This window comes from Eptatretus burgeri, chromosome 12 (genome assembly GCF_056783735.1).
Source record: "Eptatretus burgeri isolate ZD-2024b chromosome 12, Ebu_testis_v1, whole genome shotgun sequence".
Lineage (NCBI taxonomy): Eukaryota > Metazoa > Chordata > Myxini > Myxiniformes > Myxinidae > Eptatretus > Eptatretus burgeri.
Window position 1 is genome coordinate 98,882,660 of NC_140972.1, and position 10,000 is coordinate 98,892,659.

The 10,000-nt window shown below is 43.6% G+C and overlaps 1 protein-coding gene across 4 annotated transcripts in view; it reads left to right on the top strand.

The window, feature by feature from the left end:
• Positions 1 to 10,000, top strand: part of LOC147016223 (eEF1A lysine and N-terminal methyltransferase-like) — a 61,126-nt gene that overhangs the window by 6,756 nt on the left and 44,370 nt on the right. The window lies entirely within an intron of this gene.

The window sequence follows — 10,000 nt, forward strand, 5'->3', positions numbered from 1 at the left end:
CGTGAACCCGATCAGGTTAACATGTCAGATCCCCAATTCCGAAGGTTAAGGAAATGGGTTTCTCGGGCTGGGAAGGAGCTTCAAGAATAACTAACAGAATGGAGATGAAAGTAGCATCCCTGAGCATCAATGGAGGCTGCAGTTGTGTGCGTCGTTTCCAGGTGTTTCAGCTCTTTCAAAATGAAAAAAAATGATGTGCTAATGCTACAGGAGATACACGCAAATCAGTCTTCTGAGGATGAGTGGTGTAAAATCTTTAAAGGTTGTCTTTTTTTTTTCTCGAGTGCGCTTGTTGAGGCCAAGGCTGGTGTGGCAATAGTGTTGCATGCTCGACTCCAGCCTTCAGAGATAACTTGTAAGGAAATCTGAAAAGGTCACTTACTGTCTGTGCAATTTGTCAGTGGTAACCTAAAGATTTGCATGACAAATGTTTACTGTCCGAGTGCTAACTCTGAAAGAGGTGCCTTTCTGTACAAGTTGGCAGAGTTTATAAGTACCATTGACTTAACCATGTTGTTGTGTCTGGGGGGGTGAGGACAACTGCACCCTCGACCCACAACTTGATCGGAACACTTGTGAGCCTCATCCACCCAGTGCAAGGCCTTTGGCACAGCTCGTTAAAAAGTTTAAACTGGTGGATGTGTGACGGGTACAAAACCGTAAATTCTGTCAGTATACATGGATTTGTGCATCAAGAAATGTTTTGACGATGGCTCGCCTCGACAGATTTTATGTTAATCATGAAATGGTAAATATTATTAAGAACTCGTGTATAAGGCCGTCTGATTTTTCCGATCATCACATGATTGTTATGTGTGGCTTTCCTCATCATGTCTGTGGAAGTGCATATTGGACTTTTATTGTGAAACTTTTACAAAGTGCACATTTTATAGAAGCTTTTAAAATGGTTTGGGGAAAAAAGTGAGTCACAAAAGGGTCATACTTGAACTTAAGACAATGGTGGGACTGGACAAAGTCCCAAATCAAATGTTTTTGCCAACAATACTGCTCTGACAGCACATACAACGCTTTTGGTGTGATATCTGCTTTAAAAAAACGATATACTTATCTGTGAGCAGAAAGCTGGATTGTCTGGCGTGAATGTCCAGCAGTTGTCGGAGAAAAGGACCCTTCTGGCTGAAATGGTGAAAGAGCGGGCGGCCGGTGCATTCGTCCAACTGCGGAACAAAAAAATCCAACTTGACACACCAAACAAAGGGTTCTTCAATTTGGAAAAAAATGGTCAAGACCTCTCAACAAATCCATGCTTTGTGCTCTTCTGGTGGTGATTTGTTGACCTTCCAGAGTGATATTCAGCATCAACTACAGGACTATTTTTCTAAACTCCGCAATAAGAACTGTGAATGAGGAGAACAGGAATGCGATGCTTGAACTGCTCCCTTCTCTGTCTGAAGACCAACAACAATTGCTTGAGCCTGGCATTTCTCTTGGAGAACTTACTGCTGCGCTCAAGGATAGCAAGGATGGGAAAGCCCCTGGACTAGACGGCCTTCCAGCTGAATTTTTTAAGGTTTCTTGGACATTCTAGGCCCTACTCTTCTTGAGGTCTTTCAGGAGAGTGTTGAACAAGGTGAATTGCCACTGAGCTGCTGGAGGGCAGTTTTGTGTCTCCTTCGGAAGAAAGGAAACCTGCATGAGACCGCAAATTGGTGGCCTGTGTCACTCCTCAACATGGACTATAAAATCTTGTCAAAAGCACTTGCAACCCGTCGAAAGGAAGTCATCTCTTTCTTGATTGGCACTGATCAATCATATTGTGTTCCAGAACGTTCCATCTCCGATAATATTTTTTTGGTGAGAGACTTGATCAGTCTCTGTTAAGTATATGATTATACTTAACTGTTAAGATGAGAGATATGTTAAGTTATTGTACAAAAATGCATCTTATCTGCTGAAGGTTAATACTAGTCTTTGTCACCCCTTCCCCTTTCAGCGAGGCATCCGTCAGGGCTGTGCGCTATCAGGCATGCTCTACAATCTATCCGTTTAACCTTTATTAGTTTTACTTCGGAACTCAGTGTTAGGAGTATCTCTTTCACAAAACTCCAAAGTCGTTGTTTCAGCTTATGCTGATGGTATTTGTGTTGCTATTGCAAATCAAAAAGATGTTTCTGATGTCTCTCGTTGCCTTACCCAGTTTGAGCTCGCTTCTACTGTAAGGGTAAATTGGAAAAAAGTGTAGCTTTTTGGGTGGGCCCCAGATCGCCTTCCCCCGTCCCTGCCTGTTTTACCAGGAGGAATACAGTGGAGTAGTGAGGGGTTTAAATATTTAGGCTTATTTCTAGGAATTGAAGCATATGAACTAAAAAATTGGGAGAACTTCCTGGAAAAAATTAAATTGAAACTGGCAAGGGGGAGAAGATTGTACCAATTTCTCTCGCTTAAGACACGGGTGTCAATCATAAACAACCTGGTGGTTCCATTTATTTGGCATTGAGTTATCCCACGCGAACCTCCGAGATACTTGGTCACGGGCATTCAGAGGGTTCTGACTGATTTTTTCTGGGGTGGCCACCATTGGCTGGACCCAGACGTGGTCTGCAGACCCCGAAATGCGGGTGGTCAAAATCTGATGCATATCCCAAGTCGGATAATGGCATTCCGAATTTCCATGATTAAGTGCTTACTGTGCAGTGAGTGTGTTCCTTGGCGACCTCTCACAAACGCCTGGCTGCAGAAAGCAGGTCTGAAATATGACCGTGAACTCTTCCTCATCGACCTGCAACACGTTGACATGTCTCAGCTCCCAAGTTTTCATCAGAGCCTTTTGAATGCCTGGCAAGTCCTCGGAGTGCAACGTTTAGAGGTATCATACGATGCCCAAAAGTTTGTACATGAACCATTAGTTCGGAATCCTTTATTCTCTGGAATTTCAACCTCCAGGTCGTTTATGCATTGTTTCACCAGTGTTGGAATAAACAGTGTGAGACCTGTTGGAGCCATCCATGAATGCCTGGCTACCTGCTAGCTCACTTTCCTCAAAAACTGCCGTTCGTTCTGCTCGAATTGTGGAAAATGTCTTGAAAGCAGTAATTCAAACCTTTCATAGACTAAACATCGGGTGGATGAAGTGCTGGACTCACGTCTCTATTTCCCTGAACTTCAAATTGCCTCAGAAAAACAAGAGGGTGTGTTCTCCTCAGACTTAGAGGAATTGGTGTGTTTCACGTCATGGGGAAAACGGCTATCTCCAACATATGTCTGGAAGCTTGTATACCTGGTTTTACAAAACTGTTAAAAAAAATCGGTGGAGTGAGACCTTACCTGCTGGAACTTTCTAAACTCCAGTTTGGAACAAATTGTATAGTTCGTCAACTCTTGGGCGAACTGGAGACCTCGATTGGAGATTAGCACATCAAGCCCAAACACATTACTCCGTAAGTTTAATTCTTCTGTTCTGATTTTTGTCCCTTTTGTGATTTAATTAAAAATGTGACCCACGCTTTTATTGAATGTAACAGATTGGTACCCCTCTTTCTCTTCCTTCAACGGGTATTCTATAAATTTAATTTTGTTTTTTTCCTTTCCAGTCTTTATTTATGGAATTGAGGGGAATTATAAGAGTAAACCAGTACTCCGGTTTTTGTCTTTTCTGTTGGGCATTGCTAAACTGGCAATTTATAAAACCAGGAAAGCAAAATTGAAGGGGAAAAATGTAAATGTGCTTTTGTGCTTTAAAGGTATGGTTTCGGCACGAGTAAAAATGGAGCAGGCTTATCTTTTGAGCTTGGATATTGTGGGTGATCAGTGGTACACTGATGAGGTTTTGAGTTTCTTTTCATGATGGAATCCGGTTTGTAAAAGTGTAAAGTACTTACACTTACTTTTTTGCATATCTATACTATTAAATGAACAAACTGCCCCGGTTTCTGAGACACGTGGTGGAGGGATGTGTCTAAGCTTTGGTACACATATCCAGTATTGCTTCGGATTCCAAATGTCCCCTTTTGGAACGGATCCATTATCGGAGTTCCGTGACAAAAGGGTCCAAAATTGCTGTGATGGGTCCTCAACTTGAAACAGCCTATAACCCCCCACCATACGAACACCGGACGAATAGCGTGGCGAGATGGAGTTTGTGCAACCGCTCAGCCAATAGCATGGTGAGATGGAGTGCATGCAACTGTTCAGCCAATAGCGTGGCGAGATGGAGTGCATGCAACTGCTCAGCCAATAGCGTGGTGGGATGGAATGCGCGTAACCGCTCAGCCAATAGCGTGCTGACATTTCCAACCGCGTTCATAAAGGGAGGCCCTGTTTATTTCCTTCCAGTTCTTCCAGATTGTAGTGAGCATTCTGTAAGCCACAAGATGCCGAAATGTAAAAATGCAGACACGCGTGCAACAGCAGTACGAAATAGGAAGCGCAGCTATCAAAAGAATATCTCTCCACACGCTCTTGGTGAATTGCAAGACTACAATGAGAGAACATTTCCCCCTCATACACAGCATTGGCAAAATGGACACTATGTGCTCTTCCTGTGGTTCGTACATGTGGAAAGCTGAACTGCATTCCGGTTGCCTCGGGGTGAACGCTAAATTTTCCACCTTAGAGAGGGTACATGCCATCAGACCAATTCTCGGGCATGAGAGGTCTCGTATCGAGTGTCGCTCCATGTTGCCAAGACTAAAAAGCCTCACTCCATTGTGGAAGAAGTCGTGCTGCCATGTGCAAAGGACGTGGTATCTCTGATGGTTGGGGAGGAAGCGGTGAAGAAACCAGCAGTTATACCCCTGTCTGACAACACCATCCAACGCAGAATTGAAGATATGAGTCTGGACGTAACGGCTCAGGTCGTACAGAAGATAAAGGAATCGCCGTGGCACGCCATACAGTTGGACGAGTCCACTGATATCGCATCGTACGTGCAACTCATCGTCTGGGTCCGCTTCATCAAGGCTGATAACTTTGTCGATGAGCCTCTGCTCATCAAACCATTGGAGGCCACCACCAAAGGCGAGGACATTTTTGGGAAAGTAGAGCAGTTTTTCGTGACCATGATCTGGACTTCGGAAAGTTGCTCGGTTCTACAACAGACGGCGCACCAGCAATGTTAGGAGTGCGTTCTGGATTCAAGGCTAAATTGCTTGAGGTGGCTCCTCAGACCTCCATGGTACACTGCATAATTCACCGAGAAGCGCTCGCCTCTCGTACTTTGCCAGAAACCTTGCAGAGCATGCTCTCAGAAGTCGTAAAAATGGTGAATCACATCAAATCGAGCGCCATCAACACAAGGTTATTCAGGCTATTCTGCCAGGAGATGGACGCTGACCATAAGAATTTACTATTCTCCACTCAAATCAGATGGTTATCTCGAGGAAACCGTCTTCTGCGCGTTTACGAGCTCAAAGATGAACCGAAGGAGTTCCTACGCACACAAGGGAAAACGGCATGGGTAGCGTTGCTTGAGTCGGACTCTTGGCTGTCAGCACTGTGCTATCTCGTTGACATCTTTGTACGTCTCAATGTCCTCAACCGCTCCCTCCAAGGCAAAGACGCCAACCTCATGATTTTTCATGACAAAATGAGCGGATTTCTGGCGACTCTAAAATTATTGGCTGACAAAGCAGCTGTTAAGCGCTTCAGCCTTTTCCCCGTCTGGTGGAGCATCTAACGACCTGCCAGTACGATGATACTGAGCTCGACAGTCTTTCTGGGGAGATAGCACATCACCTTCGGTCGCTCATTGAACAGTTCGAGCACTATTTCCCTGAGCTGGATGGGCAGTCCTTTTCTGTGGTTTGGGACCCTTTCACGGCTCCACTGGACTCGATTGCTGATGAAGATGATACAGCACAGGAAGAGCTTGTACAGCTCCAGCAGGATTCAGGAGCGCAGGCTCTTGCGCGGACAAATTCGTTGTCGACATTCTGGTGCAAAATGCTGCCATCGTACCCGACCCAGTCACGGCGTGCCATTAAGGTTCTCAGGCCATATCCTTTATCATACTTTTGTGGGCAGTCGTTCTCCACCATGGTGGTGATTAAAACAAAGTACAGAAATCACCAAGAAATGGAGCATGATATGATCCTGGCATTGTCATCTACTTCTTCACGAATAGAGAAGTTGGTTTCTGAAAAACAGGCTCATCCTTCTCACTGATATATCTAAATGTCATTCGGACTAAACTTCTGAAGCATTGATCTGTACTATTTGGATACTGTTGGCTATTCTCCGTTTACTCATCTGCAAATATGACTATGGTGAATAAAGTAAACAGTAAATGTTCTTGTGTCATATGAAATCTTATCTTATATATTATGAATTGGGTTTTGAATCTTTTTTTTGGTCGCGCGATGTAGAAAAGTTCTGAAATTGGGTCGCCACTAAAAAAAAGTTTGAAAACCACTGTTCTAGTCTGTATTATTCCGTGGTGTGTTTGACATGAACATACACCCTTGTTTGTATTGCTTTTGTTGAATTTATTTTTTCTGTAAAATCTTTTGGATTTGTTTTTTATGGGATGTGCTTTTCTGGTGTGTTTTGATACTTTTATAAGAAAAGTATACAAAAGTCTCTTTGTCTGTCTATCTGTCTCTGTCTCTGTTTCGTTCTCTCGTTCTCTCGTTCTTTCTTTCTCTTGTTCTCTCGTTCTCTCTCCCTCTCTCTCTTTCTCTCCGTCTCTGTCTCTCTCTGTCTGTCTGTCTCTTTTTCTCTCTCGTCACCCTGTGGCTTTGTTCATTATGCACAACCACATCTTTTACAGTGCAGAGTACTGTGCAGTACTCTCTCTCTCTCTTTTACAGAGACGTGGCGGTGATGTGTTTTTAATGACGCGGCAGTGATGTGTTTGTAATGACGCGGCGGTGATGTTTTTTTCATGACGCGGCGGTGATGTTTTTTTCATGACGCGGCGGTGATGTTTTTTCATGACGCGGCGGTGATGTTTTTTTAATGACACGGTGATGATGTGTTTTTAATGACGCGGCGGTGATTTGTTTTTATTAACGCGATGGTGATGTTTTTATTAACGCGACGGTGATGTGTTTTTAATGACGCGGCGGTGATGTTTTTTTAATGACGCGGCGGTGATGTTTTTTAATGACGCGGCGGTGATGTTTTTTTAATGACGCGGCGGTGATGTGTTTTTAATGACGCGGCGGTGATGTTTTTTTAATGACACGGCGGTGATGTGTTTTTAATGACGCGGCGGTGATGTTTTTTTAATGACGCGGCGGTGATGTGTTTTTAATGACTCGGCGGTGATGTGTTTTTAATGACTCGGCGGTGATGTGTTTTTAATGACGCGGCGGTGATGTTTTTTTAATGACACTGCGGTGATGTGTTTTTAATGACGCGGCGGTGATGTTTTTTTAATGACGCGGCGGTGATGTGTTTGTAATGACGCGGCGGTGATATTTTTTTTTAATGACGCGGCGGTGATGTGTTTGTAATGACGCGGCGGTGATATTTTTTTTAATGACGCGACGGTGATGTGTTTTTAATGATGCGGCAGTGATGTGTTTGTAATGACGCGGCGGTGATGGGTTTTTAATGACGCGGCGGTAATGTGTTTTTAATGACGCGGCGGTAATGTGTTTTTAATGATGCGGCGATGATGTGTTTTTAATGATGCGGCGGTGATGTGTTTTTAATGACGCGGTGATGATGTGTTTTTAATGACGCGGCGGTGATGTGTTTTCAATGACGCGGCGATGATGTGTTTGCAATGACGCGGCGGTGATGTTTATTTCATGACGCGGCGGTGATGTTTATTTCATGACGCGGCGGTGATGTGTTTTTAATGACGCGGCGGTGATGTGTTTTTCATGACGCGACGATGATGTGTTTTTAATGACGCGGCGGTGATGTGTTTTCAATGACGCGGCGGTGATGTGTTTTCAATGACGCGGCGATGATGTGTTTTCAATGACGTGGCGATGATGTGTTTTCAATGACGTGGCGGTGATGTGTTTTTCATGACGCGACGATGATGTGTTTTTAATGACGCGGCGATGTGTTTTTAATGACGCGACGGTGATGTGTTTTTAATGACGCGGCGATGATGTGTTTTTAATGACGCGGCGGTGATGTGTTTTTAATGACGCGGCGGTGATGTGTTTTTAATGACGCGGCGATGATGTGTTTTTAATGACGCGGCAGTGATGTGTTTTTAATGACGCGGCGGTGATGTGTTTTTCATGACGTGGCGATGATGTGTTTTTAATGACGCGGCGGTGATGTGTTTTTAATGACGCGGCGATGATGTGTTTTCAATGACGCGGCGATGATGTGTTTTCAATGACGCGGCGATGATGTGTTTTCAATGACGTGGCGGTGATGTGTTTTTCATGACGCGACGATGATGTGTTTTTAATGACGCGGCGATGATGTGTTTTTAATGACGCGGCGGTGATGTGTTTTTAATGACGCGGCGATGATGTGTTTTTAATGACGCAGCGGTGATGTGTTTTTAATGACGCGGCGATGATGTGTTTTTAATGACGCGGCGGTGATGTGTTTTTAATGACGCGGCGATGATGTGTTTTTAATGACGCGGCGGTGATGTGTTTTTAATGACGCGGCGGTGATGTGTTTTTAATGACGCGGCGATGATGTGTTTTTAATGACGCGGCGGTGATGTGTTTTTAATGACGTGGCGATGATGTGTTTTTAATGACGCGGCGGTGATGTGTTTTTAATGACGTGGCGATGATGTCTTTTTAATGACGCGACGGTGATGTGTTTTTATTGATGCTGCGGTGATGTGTTTTCGTCCGAATCTGTTAAAAACTTTTTGAGATATCATGCTGATAGACAGACAGGGGTGAAAACATATCCTCTGTCCACCTTCGGTGGTAGAGGTCATTAATTGATCCAACCCCTCAGCGATTGAATGAATTAATTGTGGAGTGGGAACACCGAATATGGAATCCAAGCAATTAACTTCAGATTAAATTGAATGAATTTATAAAATGAAATATGAAGCATGATTAACTTGAGACATGTACGATTGGAGTCATGGACGCACTCAACTCGAATGACCTGTGACAATAATTGGAAAAAATTGAGTTGTGAAATGTCAATATTAAACTCGACAAATTAATGATAAAACAAAATTTGATTTACTTGAGCAAGGAACATTGATAACTATCTTCTGGGCACCCGTGTTCCACTGTTCCACGATGGGTGAAACAAAAAGAACGATGGACCGTCTCTGCATGCGCTCCCGGCTTAACCGTACCACCAGACCCAAATTGCTCAATCGGTGAGGCGATAATGGAAGCATAGCTTTTGGAAGTGCAAGAAAGGTTACTGAAAAAGATGTTTCAGTGAAATGATGGTCTCATTTAAACAACTTGCATTGTTCATTGTTCTTTGAGTTTAAACTATAAATTTAGTCCTGAGCATTTCCTTGATTCACTTTCCCCATCAATCAGTCATCCTATCTCGCAGTCTAGAGGTAAGAAGAGAGCCTTGACCTGATTAGCAGAAATAATTAACATTTACACGTTCTATCTCAAAATCCTTTCATATGTGGCGAGGCTTCTCTGTCCACAATACTCCTCCATCTCTCTCCCCTGTCCATCTTCCTGTTTGTAAAAATTAACGTTTGTCTTTGCGAAATTAAACAAGGTACATTTTTCCGCAGATTGAAGTTTAAATGTTTATTTTCCATTGGAGTTCTAACATTGTGAAAATAACGTGTGGTCCAAGGGGTTGATCATGGACCGCGTGGGCCATGACGAAACTTCGTTCTTTAATTTCGAAAGCTCTTTCGTCCCTGGTGCCTTTAAATAATAGTTTAACCCCTTTTCAAATGCACTGTTCTCTATCAAGTGCAAGCCACTCATCCACGCAGATTGTTTGGACCTTTCAAGACTGGGTTGGCCCAGTTTTCCAGTCTGAACTGACACTACTGATGGTGGTCGCCTAGGTTACTTGGCAACTGAGGGAACAGCATTATTTATTTTAATGTAGTGGCCACACTATTTGCAAGCTGATTTATACCAAATCCCTTTTTTCTAATGGTATTCCA